At 43.4% G+C, this 27,517-nt stretch overlaps 1 long non-coding RNA gene across 1 annotated transcript; it reads left to right on the top strand.

Moving 5' to 3' along the window:
- The first annotated feature begins 4,102 nt into the window (after positions 1–4,102).
- On the top strand, positions 4,103–7,741 carry LOC308281230. Its single transcript, XR_013961825.1, has 3 exons — positions 4,103–4,154; positions 5,054–5,088; positions 7,555–7,741. It is a non-coding gene; the product is annotated as an uncharacterized lncRNA (long non-coding RNA).
- Positions 7,742–27,517: the final 19,776 nt, after the last annotated feature.

Genomic DNA, 27,517 nt, shown 5'->3' with positions numbered 1-27,517 from the left:
GCACATATTTATTATTTTGCAGGGGTGAAAAACAATACGGTATGTCCAGACCAGTCGATTGCTCCAGTATTTATTTGGGTGGTCTCTCCAGGGCTCTTTGCACCTAAATACTATTACACTGTATTATATATAGCCTAATACAATAAGCACAAAAACAATCAAATGAATCAAACATATTCATGACAGAGAAAACGGTTTCCACCGGAATGAGAAATTGTCTTTAGGTTTGGACGCAACAGGTTATCCAGCTGTGTGCATGTGGTAGAGAACAATAAACACTCCCATCCGCTTGTATCAACAGCCACCAAACCATCACAGATACTCTGTGGTAGCCTGATGTGAGCTGTGTGTGTTTGTGGAAGGTGTCGACATCCTGCAGCTCATATAGAAACCCACACACACACACATTACTATACTTGTGAGGACACTGTATTACTAAATCAAACAGTGCTCTGCTGTGTAGACGGTTATAGGAGGAAGTTCAGTCTGGTGGGTTCCAGACTGAACACATTTTCTTTTTTTTCTCACTTCACTTGACTGAGAATACATGACAAAAATAAATACAACTTATTTCAACCAAAACATATGTGACCAGATGGACACTGATAATATTGTTACATTAATTAAAGTCACTCCCAATTAAAGGGTGGGAGACCCGAATCAATACATTTACTCTGTTGCTGTTATGAGCAAATGCATTTCCCCACACAGGGCTGACAAGACTGACAGAGGCCTTTGTGTGTACAAACAGCTTTACAACTTTACTTAAACAGCATAGGTTAAAAAGTATACCGGTATCAAAGGGGTATGTGCTACCATTGATGGACCGGGGGGCAATAATAACACTGACCATGGTCGTGTGTCACCGGTACAGCCGGCAATATACAAATGCACTAATTACTTCCCATATACAGCATATACAGTACAACCCACATTACGCCGGTTTGATTCCCGATCCGGATGACCTTTGCCGCATGTCACTCCCCATCTCTCCCCCCATTTCCTGTCAGTCTACTATCCTAACGAATAAAGGCATAAAAGCCCAGAAAACAAATCGTTAAAACTAACAAAAGATGCATAATCTAAAGTGTGCTTTGACACTTTAGATTATGCATCTTTTGTTGGTAACATACCTCTTGTGGATAATTTGCACACCCAGCGCCAGCACATGCCACCCGACGCTACTCACAGAAAATAGCCTTGATGCACGAGAATAAACGCGACTCTTGCTACTCTCACGAGAGCTCTCATATATGGACGGCTCTGCTCTAGCCTGGGATCCCTTCATTTTTCAGGGTTTGATCCGGTCGGGAGCGGAAACCACTCTACGTCATGTTGTAGTCCTAGACGGGCTACACTTTGGCTGGAACTATCAAACCGGAAACAGTTTTAACCCAAGAATAATTCCCCTGTGCTCAAGGACATACTTTTAGGGCCTACCTAACTAGTAAGATGCCTCAGGCGACAGGCGACCTTCGCCACCTGGCCAGTTACCCATAATGGAGGCCACATCGGCCACATAACACACTAACAGAATCCATATATGGCCAAGACAGATGGCCAAGACAGCCCATATCTGTGTGGCTGGTTCTACAGACAGGGATCATCATCTCCATGTATGGGCATAAAAGGGTATGATGTCAGATGTCATAGGACTTTCACATAACGAATTACTGAATAAGCATGTTTGGGCTCTCACAGCATATCTCCATATACAGTACCTGGATCTCCATATGGGTACCAGGGGTCATCATGGGACTTCATTCCCATATGAAGTCCTGATTTGGGCTTAATATTGATGACATCAGGGAACTCCATATATGGGCATAAAAGGGATTTTGTTAGTGTGACAACACAGTGAAGCCAGAGCGTTTCCAAACTCCAATGCTTCATGCTGCTTTATGTTTTGCCACTCAGTCTGTCCATGGTGCTGATCCTGAGTGGCATATAGGGCCCTTAATGCCAGTTGCTACTAAAAGCACCTCTACTATCTCCCCTGTCCCCCATCTTCTGCACTGCTCCCAGAGCTGCTGGCAGCTCCTACCCTCTCTCTCCAGGAGGATGGAGGTGTGAGGCACCTGCTGTGCACCGGCTCAGCTGCCTTCCCCGGCTCCTTGTTCTCCCTCTACCAGGGGGACGGTACGCTCCCGGCGAGCACCCGGCGAGTCCCGGTGACCAGCCACCAGGCTGCCTTCCCACTGCCTGTCCAGGACCGACCTGTAACGCTGTACCGCTGTCAGTACGAAGCCCTCCTGGGAAAGGACTGGAGCTACTCGGAGCACAGTCTCCCTCTGGCTGTGTCTACACCTCGAGGTACTGAAAGTGTGTGTGTGTGTGTGTGTGTGTGTGTGTGTGTGTGTGTGTGTGTGTGTGTGTGTGTGTGTGCGTGCGTGCGTGCGTGCGTGCGTGCGTGCGTGCGTGCGTGCGTGCGTGCGTGCGTGAGACGCAGAGAAAGAGAGGGAGAGATTTCCCAAATTGCTGTATCATCACGCATTTTACATCACACATACATTATTTATCATTCAGTACTGATTGTGTTTATTCTGTCTTTCAGAACCTACACCTCCTTCCACACCAGGTAGAACCAACACAAAATGTACCTTTTCATTGTCATACTTGTCAACTATGACAAATATGATTTGATATACTAGGCTATATTGCACGTTAACTATTGTGCACTAATATGAATGAACCCCATACTAATGTTCAAGAAGGTTTCAACTACCAAAAGTTGTTTTTTGACACTCATTAGGCGTTCCTGCATAACTTCTGGGTATGATGATATCACGCATACCCTCCATAGGCAAGGCTTACAGCTCACAAAAGAGTTGATATGATAGATCAGACCCCTGTCAAGGAGGTATACTGTATGGGTTTTAGTGGTTAAGTGGTTAAATGAATACTCAGGATCCTGCAGTGTAATTGAGTTGTAATGTCTTCAGGTTTACCCGGCATGGACTTGCCTCTGGTGCTGGGCTCTATCTCTGCTGTGGTCATGTTCTGCTGTGCATTGGCTCTGGTGGGGGTGATCGCTCACAGGAAAGGTACGACAGGACATACATTATGCACTATAATACATTATATCCACACGTTCTCGGCAGAACTGCAAGTTTCCATTTATGTTATAGATGCCTGTGGACCCCTTGAACCTGCCTTGTGAATCTTAACGTGTTGTTTTATGTCACTCCATCCTTCTTCTTCTAAAGTACAAGCAGTGGCCAAAGAAAAGAAGAAAAGGTATTTCATTTTGTTATCATCTGATACTTATATTGATACAAACACATTCAAGTTATGGGAGATTTTCAATGATGTGTGTTGTGTTTCTCTGAGGTGGAATTATACTGTATATCGCTGTTGTCAGGCAGATACCTTGTATCTCCAAGTTTCAAATTTTTATGTTTTTCCATAAATTAATATCCTACTTCATCACACAAAAGTGTTGCACAACAGTAATGAAAATAGGAACGGTTTTGGACGTACAAGGTTTCCACCCGACAGCAACAATATGCAGTTATACACTAATTATGATTGGAACATGCTGCCTAAAAATTAATCCCATTTCAATGTAGCTAAATAATATTCAGCAACGGTTGGTGCTGAGGATAATAGCAATGTGGATAACATAATCAGAAGTGCATAATTAGTAGTAAAGTCCAACGTCTAATTAAGATAATGTTTTAGCAGTGCCTATCAGTCTAAAGGCCCTTTTCCACCGGCAGCGATAACGATGACGATAGCCATAAAATATCACAGCGATAATTATGCCTTCACATTGATGTCCGATAAAGTTATCGGACATCAATGTGAAGAGGCGCCAATTAACAGCCGCTCGCGCAGAGCGCACCTCGAGCTGTTTGTCAGAGACCCAGTTCTATATCACTGTGATCTTAACCACATCGATGTTGATCCTAACGATGTAGTTGTCGGCTATCGTTGTCTGTATCGGTGTTGGGTGGATGCTGCCGATCCACTTCAATTGAAAACCCACTTTTTTAAATCGTTATCGTCATCGTTATCGCTGCCGGTGGAAAAGGGCCTTAACAGATGTACTTTAGCAAACATTGCAGAGAGAGTGTTGTTAAAACGATGTGTGTTGCTCTTCAGAGAAGAAGCACAGTTCTGGAGCCAGGTTCGTGCTAAGGACCATGTTCTTGGTAAGCCATACTCTTCAAACCACATTCTTCTCAGAATGTCCTTTCGCTCACTGTAAGGTTCCTGTAATTAACTTTGATGTTAACCACTTACAACCTGACTATTTGTGCTATTCGGCATACAACAAAGTATACTGCGCTTAAAGGATTTGTTTCATTCTTTTCCAACATCTCCATATAGACCAGATAAGAATGTTTGATTGTTTGTAAACATTGTCCAGTTAATAAAACATCTACTGATGCACAAACTTGAATTTGGACATCAGTGTTGTTTCCTGGAGTCTTTGCAACAGACTGTGGTCAATTCAAACATTTCCTATTTCAGTGTAATAATTCTCCATGAAGAGAAAGGCTTAGAAATCCCCATCGGTGATGTCATTTGTAGATCTCATAATGCGCTTTAGTGATAAACAATTGTGAAAATAAGTGTTCCTTCGAGTGGTTAAAGGGATATTTCACTTTCCAAAAAGAACCTTTGGTCATTTTATCGTCTAATCAGGCTTTTATAATTATTACAAATAAATGAAAAAAGTTATTGTGTAAAGTAATGGCGTATTAGGAGGACAGTATGAGTCACCACTCATCATAACCAAGGACGTGTGATCACTGGTTTTGATGAATCTATCACGGTTAAAATGAAGTTTGAAGTTACAATGTTTCAAAATCATATACCTAAATACTGAATTGAGCAACTTAGAAACTGTCCTGGATGCTCCCAAAAGCCTGATTAGACGATACAATGACCAAAAGTTGTGAAAAAGTGAAATATCCCTTTAATATTGTCTGTGTAGTCTGTGTAGAAAATGTAAGATAATGCAGATATTTATGAGTTTTTATGTGCTTTAATTATTCATTAACTGATAATAAATGTAATGAGATTTATTTTTCTCTTGTATTCACAGACTATACTCTCAGGCCAGTGAGCGTAGACTCTCAGGTAACTTTTTTCTTTCACAATGTTGAGAGAGTTAATAAAGGACCTATGATAGTCTATCAGGGCTTTGTCACATACTGTATATGAATGTTAGCCTTGTTTTTTTTTCTTTCTTTCTTTTTCTTTTTTTCAGTGGTGGACAAAGTACTCAACTCCAGTATAGTATTCAACAGTATAAGGCCAACAGTATAAGATACTCCTGGTCAAATATTACAAGTGAAAGTTGCTCAATCAAAATTATTTATAACTTCAAATCCTATCCAAAAATACAAATAGCCAAGTAAGGTACACATACTCAAACAATTTACTTTAAGTACAGTACTCAATAAACATATACGTTGTTATTGTCCACCACTGTTTTCCCCCCTCCTGACATCTTCTTGCGTGGCTTCCTGTAACAACACTGCACTGCATGCTTCTGGACCTCATGACAACAATAGCATTGGCAATAAAGAAGAAGTGAGGCTAATATAATCATGCTTCAATCTTAACTCATTTCTAGCCGATCCCGAGTATACTCGTGAAAAATACTCGAGTATTTAGAGTGCCGATCCCGAGTATACTCGCGAAAAGTACTCGATATGGAGTAACGCCGGTTCTCCTACCCTGTAGTCCAGCGGAAGGTCCTGGCACGATCGGCCTCGCCGATTCATCATCATCACGGATCCACGTGCACAAAATAGTAATCCCATAACATGGAGGCCGACGGGGAATCTCATCTTTAATGTCCATTTTCTCCAAACAACACTTTTAAAGCCAAGGATGGCATTAGATTCTCGCTACAAAAACATAACAACAAAGGCATCGATCGGCCATTTTAGAAACCACATGGTGTGACGACCGCTCCCGTTGTATGACGTCATGACGTCAACCCGGAAGTATTTACGCAATGGACTTCTGGCCTTCAAAATAAGACAATGGAGCGTAATGGAGCCCTGCGAGCGGCACGCTACACATTTAACCCGTTCATGTCTGGAGCACTAAATGGGTTTAAGCTCATCACTTTCCCCCGGAATTTCCTCCCAAGTCACTTCTGTAAACTTTTCACATTCCTTTATGTATAAACATACACAACACACATACTCACAAATATATACATACCGGTAGCCTACTGTGTATACTGTACATGCAGAGTGCACACATGCACCCACCCACCCACGCACACACCCACGCACACACACACACACACACACACACACACATACATGTAGTAGAACAGTACCTCTCCCACAACAAACATACGCACCCTGCAGGCCACTTTACACTAGCTATCATCACTCTCATGGCTAATTAATCAGATGAAGGGTTTTCGTTAAGCTAGAGGCTGTCCAGGCTTTCTTTGTGTTCTGTTACTGCACAGTCTCTCTCTCTCTCTCTCTCTCTCTCTCTCTCTCTCTCTCTCTCTCTCTCTCTCTCTCTCTCTCGCTTCAGCCCAGCAGTGGAATGTAACAAATACAGTTGTGCTGTAGTACAGTTTTGAGGTGCTTTTACCAGGGCCGCATCAAGAGTTGTTAGTGCCTGCATGGGGCCATGACCAGGTTGGGCGCTTTCTCACTCTATCCTTATATGTATAGCCTACGTGTGATCATAGGTCGAGAGTAAAGACTGACCGGTTGATCCAGAGCTTTGACTTCCAACTTTAATAACTCTCTTTTTGTCAAAACATTGCTTTGCTAACATAAAAACTGTAGAGCACTGGTTTTCAAATCTTTTAATATCAAGGACCCCCATAACTCTGAGTGTTCAAATTGACCTGTATAGGGTCAGGGACCGGGTCCATTTTGTTCCATTTTAAATTCCATGTGAATCAGAGTTATAGACCTTTAAGGGTCCATTTGGAACCCCCTCCAAGGACCACTGCTGTAAAGGTACAACGATGGCCTCTTCTTCTCACTTCCTGTTGCACAGCTTCTTGTGACAAAGCTTGTGTTACGCACAGGCAGGATGTTGAGGCATGACCGGAACTGAGAAAATTACGTCAATTCTAAGTATTACTCATGTTGCACAATAATGCAGATGTTGTTAGTTTTGTGTTTGTTTAGTGGTGTTACATTTGCATGTCTGAGAAGTGCTTCTACGGTATGTATGAGATGTGCAAAGCTTGGACTAATACACTGACGTGTAGGTACACAGTATGCAATGTATACAGCAAAATCCTCATTTAATTTTGCTGTATCCATATATAACTCAGAGAAATGGACCTCTCAGTTCATTTGACAAAAAAATACATTAATCATTATCTTTGTGTGTGTGTGTGTGTGTGTGTGTGTGTGTGTGTGTGTGTGTGTGTGTGTGTGTGCGTGTGTGCGTGCGTGTGCGCGTGTGTGCATGTACTGTTCACGTGTACTGTTGTTATTACCCGGCCTAGGCTCCCCTAGGCCGGGCTGTAACAACTGTATGTAATGTTGTGTGCACATGTATTTATACTGTATCTATATATTTGTGTGCATCTGTGTTTGTTATGTGCAGGAATGGGCAGATACAAGCACAGTCCCCAGAACACCATTATGGAATGCTCTATCAACATTTGCAAACCAAACTTAGCAGTAAAATCTCTCTCTCTCTCTCTCTCTCTCTCTCTCTCTCTCTCTCTCTCTCTCTCTCTCTCTCTCTCTCTCTCTCTCTCTCTCTGTCTGTCTGTTTCCTCTCTCTTGTAAATGCAGCAACATTCAACAACACAGTGCCATAAATAAAAGGATATGATGTAAGTTCCCATAATTGCAGAAAGGTTGTACATTTCGTCTGAAGATATTACATTTGTTTGTTCATAAAGTTCTGACGTAGCTCTACGCGTAGCTCTATTTCTGTTGTTGTTGTTGTTGTTGTTGTTGTTGTTGTTGTTGTTGTTGTTGTTGTTGTTGTCGTCGTTGTTGATGTTGTTGTCGTTGTTGATGTTGATAATGTTTAAATATGGAATTCCTATTTTGTAATAAAACTTTATAATTTGTGTTGTGTTCTCTTTTAAACAGCAACACACCAATGCAGTGAACATAATATGTACCGCATTTCATGTTCTTCCACTTTATATTATCTTCCACTTTATGTAAAACATGTACTGCATCTTTTGCATGAAGTAGATGTGCCCGTTTAAGATGCTGTTTACCAGTGATCAAGTTCCATTGTAGTTCCACCACAAATCAGCAGGGGGCACTCTTTATGCATCTTCATACTTTGGTTGTTGAGAACAGACCTGCAGCACTGTCTTTCAAGATGACTTAATGACTACAGTGACAGTCAGACGGTTTGTTCTTTGTCACTTTGATATGAATCTAGTTATTATCTGTGTGATACAGTAGGTGAGCCTATACGCATTGCCAGTACGCAGTAGCCAATGAGTCTTTATAGCTGCATTAGAGGCATTAGCAAATCCCTTATCACTGGTGTATACAGTAACAAAAGTGCTGCAGGTACTGTAGTTTAATTTTCCACTTAATTACACACACACACACACACACACACACACACACACACACACACACACACACACACACACACACACACACACTATACTTATGATACTAACGTGATACTGACATGATTTTGATTATGGTACTGACCATAATACTGACATGATAATGACCATGAAACTGACATTATACTGACATGACAATCAGGGAACCCATAACATGATACTGACAATAATACTGACATGATACTGATACTGACCCTAATACTGACATGATACTGACCATAATAATGATATGATACTGATAATATCCATATTATACTGTATAACTGCTGCTACTGTACTGTAAGTGACGTCTCTTCCTTGCACAAGAGACTGTGATATTCTGCCTCGTTTTCGAATCTTCTTTTTTTTTTGCACTCATCTTATGTATATTTTATATTGTCCTGCTATCTGACTCTGCCCCTTATTTCTTTCTCTGTTCCGCTACAGTTTTTTAACTGCAAAACGGAACTTATATGGAAAAGAACATCACCCACTCTTCTACTGTAGGCTACATCTGTAGCCCAGTGATAAATAAAGTTGAAGTTGAAAATGAGTTGTTTTAGTCACAACAGCACAGCGTGTTTTGGTCATAATATCTACAGTATGTTTGTGTTCCAGACAACAACATGGCGTGGTCTGAACTCATCAGCACAAGTCAAACAGTAAGAGGACTGAGGCGGCAGAAACACTTTGTACCTGTAATATGTTTTTCTTTTTATGGTGGACCATAAATCTTGTATAGAAGGGTTGTCATTGGGCCTGTGGCAATGCAGCAGAAAGCATATCCTGCATTACTTTGACTTTTATTACATTTTACTGGCCTCCCATTGCAGGACAGCCACTAGGCTTCTATCAGTGTAAGTGCCAAACACACACACACACATGCACACACATGCGCGCGCACACACACACACACACACACACACACACACACACACACACACACACACACACACACACACACACACACACACACACATACACACACATACACACACACACACACACACACCGTGTATAAATATGTAATGACCTCTGCCCGTTTCTCTGGCTCTCTTTGTCACTTTCTCTGACTCACACGGGAGGGACAATTGATTTGATCAATGATTCAGATGTCAATGCCATTCGATTGGACAAAACACATTCCTATTCATGTCTGAGTCATGGTTTAAGGCTCAACATGCACACAAACGCACAACTGTCTGTACAGGAGGCCAGTGATTCTCAAACCTTTCTGGATCAATCTTGAAAGCAGTCGCAGAATTGCTGCCCTGAGTGCCCTCCCATCCAACCAATTAGCTGCCGTTTTAGGTGGTCAGATGGCTGTGCCGCAGGGGTCCTCAATGTGTCCATACGGACACATTTGTCCTCGGCAAAGACCTGGTCTTGTATGGCAACATTTCTTTTTTTACACACGATTATAATGTTCTTATTCCCAATTACTGACTCTCCAGGTTTTCTTAAGATTATGTACAGTATGACACTTACAGTATTTACTATGACACTATGACACGTTATGAGTCCACTAGTACTAGTGGAGTGGTTCTCAAATGTTTTATTTGCAAATATGACCCCCTTAACTCTGAGAATGTACGAATGGACCCGTAAGGGTCCATTTCAGGGGATGTGTGTACACATTTAACCTTCAGTTATTTTATGCATGTTGTCCTCAACTCTGATTGTATTAGAAAATTAATCTGATGCCCGTCCATCTACATGTGACACGTGTTATAATTTAGATAAGCGTTTTATCGCATGATGACACCATTAATTTATTAACCACTCAACGTGGTTTCTCAACTATTCTTAACTATTTTGAGAATGTCATTTTCAAACATTTTCTCTTTTTGCCCCCAAACAAACAGTCTAAATAGTCGATCTAGGCCTATCTACTATTTTCACTAGTTTAGAGATAGGGCTGTGGTAACTTATTTTTTGCCGCCCCCTATTTCTTTCTGAAATTACTCTGCATTGTGGCTCCTTTTCAATTGTTTATGGAGGAGGACCTGGGATGTGAAGGCATAATGGAATCTCAGAACACAAGACCTAAATTAGTCTGGGAAGATTGAGAAGTCACCTGCAGGAGAAGCGGTTCATATACCGGTACTCTCTCTCTCTCTCTCTCTCTCTCTCTCTCTCTCTCTCTCTCTCTCTCTCTCTCTCTCTCTCTCTCTCTCTCTCTCTCTCTCTCTCTCTCTAATTTTCAATACTTTATACTTCTACGCCACTACATCTCAGAGGCAAATATTGTACTTTTTACTTAAGTAAAACATATACCTTTTCCACCACGCACCACTGCATTCTCTCTCTCTTATCTCTGTGTTCTCTCTATCTCTTCTGTATCTCCTTTTTCTCACGCTCTATCTCTATACACAGTATACAGTATATATATTCTGCCCTGCAATTAACTCTGTGTTCCTGTTTTAGCAATCTCTCGAGACAAGAGTCAATGATGGCTACACAGAAAAGGGACAACTGGGTGGTCCCTTTTCGTGACGATGGCTAGCCAGATTGCTGTCTTAGTGGGACTAAGTGGATGAAAAAACAAAAAGGTTCCAATCCATTTGTACCCCCAGAGTTACAGACCCATGAAATCCATCAAATCCATGCGTGAAATAATTCATTATTCCCATTATTCCCCGTTTGCTAAGCAAACACAGTATATTTCAGTTGAATTGGGGACAACTTTGGTGTCCCTGTTGTCCCCGTTTCATACGGTGTGTGTGTGTGTGTGTGTGTGCGTGCGTGCGTGCGTGCGTGCGTGCGTGCGTGCGTGCGTGCGTGCGTGTGTGTGTGTGCATGCATCATGTACGGTGCATGCATGTATGGGAGAAAAATAAAGAAAGAGAGATACTGTAGATAGAGAGATAGAGAGAGAGAGAGAGAGAGAGAGAGAGAGAGAGAGAGAGAGAGACTTTGAAATAAATACTCAAATGGAATGACCAAACTAAAATTCATAAAATCCTTTTAATGTCATTTCATAATGGCTCACCAAAGTGATATGATATCTAAAGGCCATTGTGTTGCAACATGGGTACAGCACAATGGCCTACTGGTTCAAATATATTTTATGCACATCCATTTTGGCACTGGTGCAGGACAAAATAAGTTACCACATCAAAAGGGAGAGAGTGATAGCGGGACCCAGTGTCCTGGCAGTCCATTTGATTCTATGCTGCAATATCATGCAATGCATAAAACATTTGCTGTGTTGTTGGTGTTGAAATGAATTGGAAACAATAGGACTTGGGTTACTTTATAGCTTACATTGCCACTGTTGGGCAGAAACCTCCTATCTCCAAGTTTCAAATTTGTATGTTTTTTCGTAAATTAATTCCCTACTTCATCATACAAAAGTGTCGCGCAGAAGTAGTGAAAATAGCAGATCTACAAGCAGGCGTTCTTGTAGATAATAACACACATTATTACTGCAATATATACAACTATACAAACATTTCTTTCTCATTAATTATATTTGCTATATCAGTATACATCCCAATACAGAGATACATTCTATAATCTATACCTTAAAAAACCTGTAAACCTACAAGCTCACAACTCATTGCGCGCTTGTAGATCAAATCTCACACTAGTCTCACGTAGCCAGACAAATATTCCACTATCTCCGAAGGCTTCACATCCAGACTTTGACCAGACTTTGACCTCTAAGGAACTATTGCTGTATTGACTTTGACCTCTAAGGACCTTCCAGGAAGAGTGCTCATGTGCGTCTTGCGGTGACACGCTTCCTAGTTTCTTCTTTTTTCGCACTGATTTTTGACATTGCACTATTAGGTTGTGTTGGTAGTTTCTGAGTATTTTTGCTTTGTTTAACAATGACAGTGAGATACTTGTTTGCACTAACTAGCATTGACTGCTATGGTCTCTTTTGCAAGACACTTTATGTATATATACTTATATATTATTCGCCCCCTCTATTGATGCACCTCTTTATTGGTACTGTACTGCTCTTGTCTTTGTTTTGTTTTTTTCCCTCTTATCTATCTTTTCTTACGTCTCTGTAACTTTGTAAATAACTGTATACTGCTGTGCTACTACTGGACAACTGAATTTCCCCCTTGGGATAATAAAGGTATCTATCTATCTATCTATCTATCTACATCCGCTTTATAGCTTCTCATACCGGATATACTCATCATAAGACCTCCGTTGCTCCAGACTGTATGACGGGAGTCAACAGTCTGGCAACGCAAGACTACCCACACACTTGTCTCGCGTAGCCAGACAACTATTCCACAATCTCCAAATGCTATATAGAGTCTGGAACGGCAGCTCCTGAGCGGCGAGTATCGGAAGTAGCCAGTGCTGCACTGAACTGTAGTCCCATTGGAAACATAACAGAAACACACTCACAGAGTCAGTCGAGCGGCATATTCTTGTAATGGGTGTATAGTTTAGACAACATTTGAAAACATCATGGAAGTAACACCAACAACACCAGAGAAATACGAAATAACGAAAATATTGAAAGGAGATATAACGCTTCCAGTAGGACTTGTTATTGCTACTGCACCAAGGGAGCGGTTGCGTCACATCCGCTCTATCCCGCACTCATCGTTTCTATTTCCGTGCCCCAGACTGTATGCCGGGAGCATTAGCAAATCGCGTTAGGTAACAGTCTGGCCACGCGAGACTAACCACACACTGATGTTCACTTCCTGTTTAGAAACTACTGTACAGTAATGTAGTGTTAGCACCAGTGTTGTGTGTAACGGCGTTAGGTTTGGGGGTAACGGAGTAACTTAACAAGTTAGTTTGCAATTTAATAGTTTCGTTACCAGTCACCTTTTTACAAAATAATGGCGTTACTTAGTTACATTTAAGACCTATAATTCCCTGTTCTTTCTGTTGCCACAAAGGAAATATAATCCATCGGACACATTTGTGCTGTTTCCTGAATGAATGAGCTCTTCTCTGTCAAAGGAGGCATGCATGCAGGGCCCACACTTTTTACCCGAAAAAACATGACGGACCACAAATGTGTTGCAGTCTGTAGTGGTTGCATAGTCATTCTACAGTTTACGGAAGGTTACGAATTTTGGTGTAACACCGGGTTACACGGCCATCTATTGGCGACACAAGGAGAACTTATTTGTGTGCGTGTCTTGTTTACATTAATTTACAGTCGTGCACAACATGACAGGGCTTGAGAGAAGCCCTTTAGTAAGGAAGGAATTTTGGAAGGATTCACACCATTTTTGGATTTACTGGTGAAAGGAGTAGATCATTACATTATCCATGTTGAAGCTGCACGCACAGCTGACAGCTCCACAACACTCCGGGTAGGCTGCACTCTATTTCATGTTTACCAAACTTCCTTGGGGAGCGTGTCGCTGTAACTACATGTCATCTTTTCGACACCCGACTCTAACCCCCACCCTAACCTTAACCTCCATGGAGTGAGTCGCTAACCCTCCGGTCGAAATGATGGGCGTTCCCAAAAGCGAGATTTCCCCACTTCCTTGCAGGTGGGTTTTACTGGTCGGTAATGGAAAAGTATACTAACAAGTTACTTTTCTCAGTGGGTAACGCAATAACGTAACGGATTACTTTTAAATGGCAATAACGCTGTAACTTAACGAGTACTTTAAAAAGTAACGATACCCAACACTGGTTACCATAGAGGTAATATATAAAATGAGAGCGGACAGCCCTGCCTCCAGCTATTCATTTCAATGCAAGTTGCTCAGTGGCGTTTGAAGCACCCGGAAGACTGATGGAAGTAGCTGAATCGAGGTGCATTGTGGGGGAATTGCATCACAAAAGTGAGACAATTCTTCTTACGTCGACGAACCATCTTACGTCACGGACGTCGAACTATGTCTATAAACCTTCCCGTGGATCGAGCCATGAACGCGCCTCCCTGTCGAGTACAAAGGCGTGCTCTTTTGCTCCTGCAGTTCACCCCGCCTGCAGTTACAGCTTTGGCCAGTAGGGCTAAGGCTGCTTCAACGTTCTACCGTGGTTCTGGGGGCTTGTGAGTGTTACCCACACACTGACGTTCACTTCCTGTGACACAGGTGTGACTCTGTATTCCCTCCTCTGCTTATTTCAAAGGAACACCCACCCACACACACACACACACACAGCAGCAGAATGAACAAACATCCCAGGAGTCTCAAAATCAGACGTATTATTTCTGTGCTTTTGTTTATTATTGATGGTATTTTAAACACACACACACACACACACACACACACACACACACACACACACACACACACACACACTCACACTCACACACACACTCACACAGACATTCTTATACACACACAGACACACATATGCTTACAGTATACGCGCCCGCACGCACACACGCTCTCTCTCTCTCTCACACTCACACACACACACACACACACACACACACACACACACACACACACACACACACACACACACACACACACACACTCGCTCAGAGATGATACATCCCACCCCACCCCATCCTCAGATTGGATTTCTTATAGTAATACGACATCACACTCAGTCAGTATTATTGGCTGTGGCTGGTGGCTGCCTACAATCCTATACTGTATGTATTTATTGCATGGATGGCCACTGCATTAGCCCAGCAGAGTGTAAGGAACACAGCCAGGCTTTATGCATGATGCTTGATTCACAATTCGTCGTACGACAGTATGGCACGGTGAAAATAGCAGATATATAAGCCCACAGTGCGTCGAGGACAATACATCTGGCTTAATGCTTCTTGAAGTAGCCTAGAGCTGAGCTGACAGACAGGCAAGCTTGTTTCACTGTTGACTACTCCTGCAAACTTTGGAAGCCAATCTTCACATCACATCACGTGACTACAGAGATAATGTGACCTGCGTGAGGTTTGGAAAAAATCTGTAATATAAACAAAATGTGTTTTGCAAAACTCGCCCCCCTGGTGGCACTATAACAGGCTGATGGGGGGAAATGGGGCAAAGGTTCTGCTCTGGGCTCCAGGGAGTGTGTGTGCAAGGTTTGATGCTGACCGGTCCAATGGTGCCGGAGATTAGCTGCTCACAGGCAGATGAACAGACCGACAGAAAAGAGCAAAAACATGTCTCAAACTTCTTAAGCCCTATTTTATACTTTGTCATACAGTATACCATGCGACATGCACACACGCACACCTCCATCTCCACCCATTGTTTTATCCTCATGACAAAGGGCATCAGCCTCTAATCCTTTAATCACTGATTCTCACACAATGCTGGCTTGGTGAATATGCTTGGACAGCTTTTGGAAGATATATAAAATATCATGGAAATAAGTCCAAGAGAAGGGCAGGCTATATGAACAGGTGCAGGCTGCTATGAAAAACGTGTAAACCAGCAAAACCTGGACTTTGAGGATATTACAAATGGGACCCTAAATAATTGGCTATAGAAAACATACTACAACTAAAAAGGTGAAAGGTTGCTGTGTTAAGTGGTCAGTGGCCGCGAACCATTGATATCATTTAGACACCTTGGGACAGGATGCTTCAGGGTGCTAGTTTTTAGTTGTGTTCGGGTCATCGTGATTTTCTAGAATTATCATGAAAAACAGGGTTTGATTTGAAAAAAATAAAAAGTTAAAGAAAAATAAATTTGTGCCCAAAATATAGGGACAAGATGTTTAATGTGGTTGAGAAACATTTCTCTAAAAGGAAATGCATGTATTTCATTTCTTTCTTTATTTATTTTTTAGCATATAAGCAGCGATAAAACATAATCTGCATCGTGATACAAATGAATGGCAAGAGGGGGGTGGAATCAAAATCCCCCCGTTCCCCCCAGCAAATCAAACCCTGTGGGCCACAACACTCTAAATGACAAGAGAGCTCAGAGTATCTAATGTATCATACTGAAGTGAGTGTGGTGCAGCGTGTGTGTGTGTGTGTGTGTGTGTGTGTGTGTGCGTGCGTGCGTGCGTGCGTGCGTGCGTGCGTGCGTGTGTGCGTGTGCGTGCCTGTGTGTGATATATTTCACACTCGCAGGCGTTCTGACTGCCATTACATCACTTACTTTAACACCATGACTGGTGATATACCGTCAAATCTGACAAAGTGGCAGTATATGGGGAGCAGGCCCATGAATTCAAGCTTATTCGTTTTGAACCATAGACTGTAAAAAAATATGGACAACGCAAGCCCCCATAGGTTCCTACAGACCGTTTTGAAACCACTTTTTCTGCTAATTGAAATCCGACATCTTTGAACTACCGGTCCCGAAATGAAACCGTAAACTACTGCTATTGACTGCTATCATACATTTGAAATTAATCAGACAATATATAGATCATTTACTAAACGCATACCATGATGATTTAAAAATCACACCCGTGTGAAGTGGAGCTGTGTGTGTGTGTGTGTGTGTGTGTGTGTGTGTGTGTGTGTGTGTGTGTGTGTGTGTGTGTGTGTGTGTGGATCATGTGTACCGATGTTTGTGACATTTGAAGAAAATATGTAGGAAAAGGAGCAAAAAGTGTGTTTTGGAGAAAATTCAAGATGGCGGAAAATCTATCATGGCGCAAATGGGCGTGGCCTATATGGGGAGATGCGTCATGACCCAAGGAATCCAGGGAAAAAATATTTTTGGAGCTGTGTGAAGCACAGGCTCCCTATACGTGGCTGTGTGGGTCTGTGTGTCTGTCTGTCTGTCTGTCTGTGTGTGTGTCTGTATGTAGCCTGAACTTCCTAAACTTCGGCACGCCACTAGTCCCACAGTTTTGCCACCACACACTCGCACCATATGTCAAATCGACCGGCTTACTCGGGAATCGTGGGCTATTACTTTTCTAAGAGAAAGGTTCTATAGTTTAATTGATATTAATTTATTAGTGAATTAATTTTCCCCATTGACTTATAATGGGAATCGCAAAAACTCACATTCAATTATTTGTCTCTCGCAAACCATAGGGGCTAGAGTTTCAAGACTTGGAGAGGAGGTTCATAATGATTTCAAGGATTAAATAAAAAATAATTGTGTCATTTGGCCGCATGGTGGCGCCATAACACCCCACTTTACGTTTTGGCCTGTAACTCTTGAACCGTAGGTCGGAAAATTAAAAATATTTTTTCCCTGGATTCCTTGGGTCATGACGCATCTCCCCATATAGGCCACGCCCATTTGCGCCATGATAGATTTTCCGCCATCTTGAATTTTCTCCAAAACACACTTTTTGCTCCTTTTCCTACATATTTTCTTCAAATGTCACAAAAATCGGTACACATGATCCACACACACACACACACACACACACATACACACACACACACACACACACACACACACACACACACACACACACAGCTCCACTTCACACGGGTGTGATTTTTAATTTTCCGACCTACGGTTCAAGAGTTACAGGCCAAAACGTAAAGTGGGGTGTTATGGCGCCACCATGCGGCCAAATGACACAATTATTTTTTATTTAATCCTTGAAATCATTATGAACCTCCTCTCCAAGTCTTGAAACTCTAGCCCCTATGGTTTGCGAGAGACAAATAATTGAATGTGAGTTTTTGCGATTCCCATTATAAGTCAATGGGGAAAATTAATTCACTAATAAATTAATATCAATTAAACTATAGAACCTTTCTCTTAGAAAAGTAATAGCCCACGATTCCCGAGTAAGCCGTTCGATTTGACATATGGCGCGAGTGTGTGGTGGCAAAACTGTGGGACTAGTGGCGTGCCGAAGTTTAGGAAGTTCAGGCTACATACAGACACACAGACAGACACACAGACAGACAGACCCACACGGCCATGTATAGGGAGCCTGTGCTTCACACAGCTCCAAAAAGACTTTAAACAATTGAAACTAGGGTAAACAAGTGTTTCCTAAATGTAAAGTCCGGCCAAAACCTTGTTCACTGAGAGAATATTGCAGCCAGCACTGCCCTGCAGAAGGTGACATAACGACATATGCTGGGCCATTAATAGGAACTGCACGCTTTAAGAATACCAGGAAAAGAGCTTCAATTCCAGCGCCAGTAGTTTGGCCCTTGTTTTGAACACTTTGAGTTGCCATGACAGGACCCAGGACACAGTGTCACTGGCCAACGTCCAGTAAGAATAAGATGATGAATTATTCACTGAAGAGTGTGGAGGTCATTAAAGCGTGGTCTGTTACGCTAATCTCACCAATACACAGGCCAATGGGACGGCAACAATGCATAAAGAACGTCTTATTAAACAGCCTCCATGCAGCAATTAGTTTAATGAGTCACAGCGTTATCAGGGAGTATCAGTGGTTTGGTGACTGTACAGTACAAGACCCACCACTGAGGACAAACATGGACTGAAGGTTTGGGGAACAGCCTATGGCAAGGCATGCTGGTAAACAGGACTGTGGGCATCTGGCATACCGGGCATATGCCCAGTGGGCCGACTTTTTTCAAAAAAGAAAAAAAAAATAGGCTGGGTGGCCACTAAGTGGAGATGGCCAATCCTTCTGTAACACAAGCCCACAGACCAGAGAGACATCACATGATTGGCCCACTGACTTGTCTATCATCTGAATACCAGCCTATAGTAGCCCAATCACAGGCTACTGTGGCCCAGGAGTCCCACCCAAACATAAAACAGCTGATACAAACCCACAATGCATCGCTGCCTCGACACATTGTTGGCTTGTAGATCTTCTATGTTCGATTCCCGCCCGTTGTGGTGGGCCGGTCTGCTCCAAGATGCCAAGGCCGAATTTGTGTCCCAGTCCGGCCCTGCTGGTAAAAACCACGTCATTATGAACAGTGACTGGCCCACAGATGATGATGATGATGATGGTCTATCATCACATCATCTGTACTGTACATGTCTGGTGTGGATAAGATATCATCATGACATCATAAAGGGCCGGGAAGGTAATCAGACTGAATCAGCCTGGGAAATGAAAGTGACTCATCAACTTCTCCTCAGACAAATGTGATTCTGTATCACGATAAGATGATTCACTGTACACCAAGAGGAAAACACCTTCTTCACTTTTAACACTTCCACTCAATGTGCTTTTACAATGTGCTTTTACAAAATAACAAGATTTGTTATATCATTTTGTCCACAAGAGCACATCCATATTGAATATTTCATACAGTATAGGTGCTCTACTGGGTGCAGAATAATTCAGCGTGCTTGTATCGATGCCCTTCTGCATTAAGACTAGTGTGAATAGGTAAGTGTATGGATAGATATTAAAGATGCATACTAGTAGTCCCACATACATTTCTCTGCTTTATTGATCAGCTCTTCAGTCAGCGGAAAACATTGCACTCTCTTTGAGAGTGTGCATGTAGACCTGTCCTGTCATACAGTAATATTATTAACAGAAGAATCACCAATCACCAGTCCAGCACTCACACACAAGTCCTTATGGAGGCTACTTTTAATTTAAGTAAGCTTGTGCAGCATACAGACACATTTTGTCAAAGTCTTCCTCAGTGTAATGCCACAGTGAATATTAGCCAAACGTATACTGTAGTCAGGGGCAGTGCAATGTATTATTGTTTGTTTGTATTGTGTGTTTGTGTTATTTAAAGTGATGTAACCAGTGTACAAATCAGGATTTTTTTATTTTATTATTATCATAATTATTTGCAAAATCTCAGTAGAAGCTATGGGAGTAGAAAATTAATTGTACATGAAAAATCAGTGCTTCAATTTAAAGTTTAGTAAAACACATGGTACAAGATCAATGTCTTTGAAATTAAATCACAGGGGATTTTTTTCATTAGGTAGGCCAATGCCACACCCAATAACTACAGTAACTAATAATTCTCCTTTTTTCAAAAAAAAAAAAAAAAAAAAAAAAAAAATCTCCAACAAGGATAAAGTTGGAAAATCTGATAAAGTTCTGATATCCTCTGAAATGTATCATATTCATGTCCCTCCTTCCAAGTGCAGTATTAACTTTTTCTTCTTTTCTTTTCTGAAGAGCTCTGCAGTGTGTAGGCCAACAGCGGTGTCACTGTCCTCAGCCCCAGAAGCAAGGTCTCTTTATGCCTGCAATCACTCAGGTGACCTGCACAGCATGGCCCTCCACAGGAACTGTCCTCTTCTTCCAACCCAGAGGGGCTCTTGAGGGGATTCAGTCCTCTGCCAGTACCCTCTTCGCCCCTCCTTTTTGACTCCTTCAGTCCTCATCCGCCTTCGTATTTGTCATTCGCTGCACCCCACTGTCTCTTGTTCCCCTCGCTGACTTCCCGTGATGCTTTCATGTCACAGTCCCTCAGCCTCCGACTGTAGAAGCCTGGCGTCTCTCTGTCTCCCTCCTGCCATCTTTCCGTGCTCCCTCGTCTCACTCAATGCAGCCGTTTAATGTCAGTTGTCCTCCTCCTCCTCTCCGTCTCCGTGTCCGTTGACCAGGCCCAGCTCCCAGCGCTGCAGGAGAGGGGTCTTCTGTCTGGGGGTCCGAGGAGGACTCTGAGGTGGAGGAGGGGAGGACAGTGTACATACAGTAGACCACAGCAGAGAGGAGAAAAACAGACCGGAGAGAAAGATCAATATGGTTCTTCCCCACGGCAAGACCAGACAGTTCAGGGCATGGTAAAGATCTCTTAGATTTAGAGATAGCTGTTGCTATGTCTTTGGAGATTGGAGATAATGGTGAGAGGTACTCAGTGGTGGGAAGGGGAGGAACTAGGACCCTTACTCACTTCAATCCGTCCTCCCCTCCTCCACCTCAGATTTAAAAAATAGTGAAAATAGTAGATCTGCAATCTCTCAACGCGTCCGAGTTAGAACATGACAAACGTCTATGTAAGCACTCAAAACTAGTGTTATTGTCAGGAGAATTTGGTAGGGAATTAAAACCGGAACATTAGAGTGTTTTACAGATTTGAAACCGGGACAATATCCCAGCCAAACCGGGACAATCCCAGTCAAACTGGGACGTCAGGCCACTGTAGGACAGAATGAAGTGTCTCATATGCAATGCTAATGGCGCTGAACCACACATCTAATTCCTAGCGCAGCGAAATATGCTAATGTGAAGCTGAAACGCAGCACTAACGCCTGATGCTGCACTCACAGCTAATCAGAGGCACTAGTGTTCAAACAAACCCGCAAGACGGGTTGTGGGAATCACTTGGATTGTCTGTGAACTCTCTTTTATTGACTACAAACATACAGACGCCACACACTCACTCAGCCTCTCTCTCTCTCTCTCTCTCTCTCTCTCTCTCTCTCTCTCTCTCGTGCGCGCACTCTCTCCCTCCCTATCTCTCTCTCGCTGGTTTCATTTCCTTATCACACTACAGCAACAGCATAATCATTTGGTCTCCCTGGGAGAGTTCAAAGCCATGTTCAAATAAAACAGTGTAACTGAAGAGTGCAGTTGCTATTCTTAAACTGGCTTTTGTGTTATCTGTCGTCCCTTGCCTGTTTTAATGTGCTGTATTATCCTTTATTGTTCCTTGTTCCTTTTTTATATCATGCTCTATTCTATAATGTATTATTTATAACCTGATAGTGTGCTATCTTGGCCAGGTCTCCCATCGAAAGAGAGGTTTCAATCTCAAGGGATTTCCTGGGTAAATAAAGATTGAATAAAAGGTATAGATAAGCTATTTACTCTGTGTACATTTGCATTATCAGCACTGTGAGTCATGCTTGCTGAGAGAGTGTCTCTATTCACTGGGCCTCTGTGCAGTCCGATGCAGTTCCAGACCTTTGTGCATAATTTAGAATAGCTGCCTGTAGAGAAATGCTGATCAGGGATCAGTGTAATCTTTTAAGTGTTCATGTGCTTTTTGTATGGTTATATGAACTAAGCACGGTTCTATTATTTCAAATTCTTAAGAGCTATTTTAAACGTCGTTATACGGTTGTGTCGTACAGAAATAGCTCAGCTCAATGCATTGCAAGGTGGCGTGTTGTGAGCTAGTACAAGGAAATCTGTTATTTGTGAATAAATTAAAAGATGTTTCTTGAAAATATCATATTATTATTTTTTAATTAGGATTTCTGTTGCCTATAATGACATGTCCAAAACGGGGGCGCCAGGTTGAAAGTGCTTAATATCATTGACGTAGACGAGAGAAACTTGTAGACGAGAGAAACTCGTAGACGAGAGAAACTCCACCATAGTTGTTAGGATGTGTCATTTACAGTAGGTCAACATTCATTGTGAATGAGCAGTCATATCTATGACAAATTGAATTGAATATCTATGATCGAACCATGGAAAACTCATAGAAGGTGCTGGGTGTGTTACAGTGTTTGACTGTATGACTACAGTCAAACAGACTGACTCACCTCAGGCCAAACAACCTGCTGGTCTTCAGTGAGGGCTGGAGGCCACACGCCCAGCTTGCCCAGGGACTGGCGTGCTGCTGCTGGGACACACACATGGAAAAGGGAGTGGAGGAGGGTGGAGGTGCATGAGGGAGGTAAAAGTCATTGTTGTGAACGTGTTAAGCCTAGTGCGGTGTAGTCTTTTTGAGCGTTAACGTTGTAGCTTTATGACTCAAAAAGACTACACCGCGGTGGATAGCCTTCCACCGCGAACCCGACTCTGATCGAGGCTTTAGAGCAGCATGATAACTGATGAGGAAATGTAATGAAGAATTATAAAACACTCATTGTCTGTAAAGTGATAATAAAATCTGATTTATACACCGTCCTATATACTATAAATAAAGCATAAGATATGACAGTACTGAGCGATACAGTACTAGCCTGGGTTCCTGCCCGACTCATGCCCACCCACCACGCAGTGTGTGAATTAGTCTGAGCAATGCCAGGCTAAAGGTCCATTCCCACTGGGCCAGATAACAGATAAAACAATATCTTTTCCATTCAAGTGGATGGTAGATACAGATACAAAAAATATCTATCTCAGATAAAAAGAATATCTGTGATAGACTTTTTTTGTATCTGTATCTACCATCCACTTGAATGGAAAAAATATCTGGAGAAAGAGATTTTTTTATCTGTTATCTGGCCCAGTGGGAATGGGCCTTAATACGGGAACTACCGTTGGGTCGAACAGCGTCGGCAGGTTACTGAGGTTAGGGTTAGGATTAGGGTGAGGGTTAGGTTTTAGTGGTCGATCCAAAGCTTGTTCGACCTAATGACATGTTACCGCTAATACAGTACAGCTCTGAGTAACACATGAATATATTCATAAATATCCTAATCATCTTCCCAAAAAAAAAGTTAAATTTTTTAAGTGACAGCTAGCAGGCTTAACTGCATGCATTTTAATATTGTCCTACATTGACTTGTCTGGCCAATCTGCTCAACTTGAATCTCTTGCACTGGAGTGTATCAAGATGCATCTATAGACTTCAAACTGGATTTTGGATCCTTGCCTGATGACTGGCCTTTTGGAAGCGCTTTTGAAGTTTGGTTCTTGCTGACACGATAAAAGGTCAGCACACATGACTCAGGAGTTTCTCCTTGCTCCTGGCTCCGCGCAGCTCCCTCAACAAGCTTGATGCTACAGTACATTTATGTGTGTTTGAGTTATGGCGCCGTATTTTCTAGTTGGCTAGTGAGCTTATGTTCTCTGGCGTAAAATTATTGCTGCTAACAGCTAACATTGGTTTCAGTGGCTGTCCTCAGCCGTACCGTCTGGCTGTGAGAAAAATTAAATGATGTGCTCACTGGGCTGTTTGAGGGGGCTTTTTATCATCTCGCCACGCAACATATATAACATTTTTTGACATACTACATAAACTCTCACACACACACGCGCACGCACGCACGCACACACACACGCATATGCATACAGACATAAGCCTACTGTGTACAATTAATTATACATTTCATGTATTTGGACATGCAGTCACACACACACCCCGTTCTGCACTAACCTGTTGGGGGTCCTGTCACCCTCCTGGAGGGGAGGCCAGGCAGGTCAGGAGGAGTCAGTCCATTCAGCAGTAGAGGAGGTGGTGCTGTGTGACTCAGTCTCTCTGTACTGGCGGGACTCACGTCTCCTCCTCTGCTGCTTCCTCTCCTTCCTCCACCTCCTCTGACCTTGGTGCCCCCGTAAGAGCCCCTCTGCCTCCGAAGCTCTCTCTCCCTCTCCTGCGCCTCGCGGATATCCTGAGCTACTTTGTCCAAAGCCGTGGAGGAACGGAGCTTGAAGAAGGGATTCGCCTTCGGCACCACGTCATCCTCTTCCCCCACCTCCTCCTCTTCCTCACTCCCCATTAAATCCCCCTCATATTCTCTGCTGATGGGGGACGGGGGATTGAGAGCTCCGTCGATTTCTGAGCTCTGGGCATGGCCCGACGGCCTGGAGCAGTAGAGGGTCCGGGCCGGGACACTGATGTTGTTATTCTCCAGGATGATCACCTCACAGCCAGGCCCCTCAGGGAAGCCCGGTCCCTGGGGAGATGGACTCGGGGTCTGAATTGGGCTCAGCAGGTCCAAGCTATGTCTCCTCTCTGAAAATGAGCCTCTGAAGGTGGATGCTGTTGATGAGGCATCGCCCTGGTTCTCTGGGATGGAAAGGTCACTGGGAGAGACGCGGGACGGAGCCTTGCTCTGCGTGGAGGGAGTCAAAGACGGGCCCGTGGCCTCCTGGAAGACCTCGAAAAGCTTTTGCCTCTCTCGGAGCTGGCGGATTGTCCCTCTGTCGTATCCACCTGGAACCGTCCCGATCTTGACCAGATCCTGTTCTCTCTGCGTGTCGATGTGGATCTCCCGCTGCATCTTCTTCCCGGCATAGTGCCTGTCTTTGCCCTGGTTCCTCTCAGACTTGGCGGGTAAGTGCGCCTGTGTAAGGATGGACTTCCTCAAAGGTATCTCCACGTACTGAGGGGCGGTGGGCACATTCTGAAGCCCTCTGGACCTCCGCAAGCTGCGCTCACGTTCTATTGACCGGCGGATCTCTTTTTCGATGGGGGTCTCGCTGGCCTGGGGTGCGGTGCTGTCTGTGGCGTTAGGGGAGATCTCCACAGTGCTGCATGGGGAGAAGTCTGCTGATAGCCCACTGTCACTCTGGCTGTCATCGTATATGTCGCTTTCCATCCTCGTGGTTCTGGTTTGTTTGGAAATAGATATAGTTGAATTTTCTTCTATATTGCCTTCAAGGTATTCAGCTCTCTCTCTAAATCCAAACACGTCTCCTGAATGGTTCTCCCCCACCGCCTTGTCAGTGTCAAGTCCACTTTGCCGGCTTTCTTTCTCTTTCTGTTTGTTTCTCTCCACCCAGCTGTCCTTTTCTCTCACAGCCACAATACACGCAGAGCCCTGAGTACCTGCCGCTCCCTGATTGGCCGGCTCCATGGTAACGGCCGCTGAAGGTGGCGAGCTCTGGCTGAGCACCTGTTGTGCTGCTTCCTGGTTCGCTCCCATGGGGTCAGGTTCAGGTTGGCTCTGGAGCAGCTGCCCCCTCTGCTGTTTCCCAGAGGAAACTACAGACTGTGTTGAGGCTGGCTGATTGCTGACTGATGGTTTTATGGAAAATACAGGCTTTCTGTCGCTGTCCAGGCACCGTTGCCAGGCTGAGCTGACATCCTGGGGCTTGGAGTCCACACTCACACCCTCTTTGTCTATGTCTTCATCAGCAAACTGAGGAAAATCACTGTCTACGGAGAAATGGACGGTGCGTTTTTCAACGGTGGCCTCGGATAAATCTTGTTTGGGTTCATTACCGTCGAAACCATCTGCTAATGACTGTGATAACGCCTCCTCCTCAGGCTTTGCACTGCCGTCTCCTCCTATCTCCTCCTTCATCAGCTCCTCAGCTCTATTAGCAGGTTCAGGGAGGTCCGGTGCCAGAGGCCATCCTTCACTACCACTATCAGAAGATGCCAGGTCATCTGCCTGGTCGGATGTGACCTCGGCGTCACTGAGCCAATCAGCCAGCTCTCCCTCTAGGCTGGACCAATCCTCTGCCTTTGTATCTCCCTCTGTGGGTGATAGTCTAAAAGGAGGAGATGGTGGGAAAGAATCCTGAACTAGATTGAGATACTTTTCAGATTTTTTACACGCTTGTAATCCTTCTGTCTCCGCTGCATTTTCTAATTCAGTCTCTGTCTCAAGTGACAGCCCAGGGGGGACACGACTCACTGCTACTGGTTGTTCCACTTTGAGTGCATGGGCCAATTGCATTGTTGAAAGCTGACAGTTCTTCTCACACATATTTTCTCTCCGAGTGCCGGGCTCTGGCACTTCCATGTGCCCTTGGGGTTCTGCCCCAGGGGCCTCTTTGCCAGGCAGAAGTGGGCTGCAGTCTCCGGCAGCAGCCAAATCACACCCAGTCCAGGACGTCGTGCCCAGCTCTTTTAGGGAGTTGTCACTGGCCACAGGCTGCATTGCCATGCTGAGACTGGGCTGTTTGTTGTACTGACCTGAAATGGTTCAGAACGGTCTGTGTTGGAATGCAGCCTGCCAGTCTGAGTGAGAGCAGAAGAGAGCTGGAATGAATGGGGAATGGAGAGCAGAGCAAGGGGTTGATTAAGTGGTGGACAAAGTACTCGACCCCTGTTCTTGAGTCAAAGTATAGATACACCCGGTCAAATATAAAGTTGTTGTCGGGTGAAAACCTTGTATGTCCAAAAACGTTTGTTTTGCATTTATCATTTTAAAAATGATTTGTGAAAACAGCCGATCTACAAGCACACAACGCCTCTGGATGTGCAGTTTTCACTATCCTTTGTGTGACGGCCTTGCATGATGAATCAGGGCATTACTTTGTGAAGTGAAAGTTGCTCAGGCAAATTTGTACTTGAGTTAAAGTACTGAGTACTTGCTTTTAAAAATAAAAGTATTCAATAGTAGGCCTACAGTACATGCCTAAAAAAGTACTTTGGTATTCAAAAGTACAAATTACATTTGTTTTTAAATATATATGCATATTTAAATTTTGAAATTTTCAGGAAGAAAAAATAAAACATCTGATCTAGCATTTTCCCTTCCTAAAAATGCAGTGGAGTCAAAACAAAACAACAATAAAAACACGTAGTGGAGTGAAAATATCCTAAAATACAAATACTTAGGACTAAGCATTCACGTAAAGCTACTTACTACTCGT

Source organism: Nannobrachium achirus, assembly GCF_963921795.1.
Source record: "Nannobrachium achirus genome assembly, chromosome: 3".
Taxonomy (NCBI): Eukaryota; Metazoa; Chordata; class Actinopteri; order Myctophiformes; family Myctophidae; genus Nannobrachium; species Nannobrachium achirus.
The sequence above is the reverse complement of the archived record's forward strand: the minus strand, read 5'-3'. Positions and strand labels throughout refer to the sequence as shown.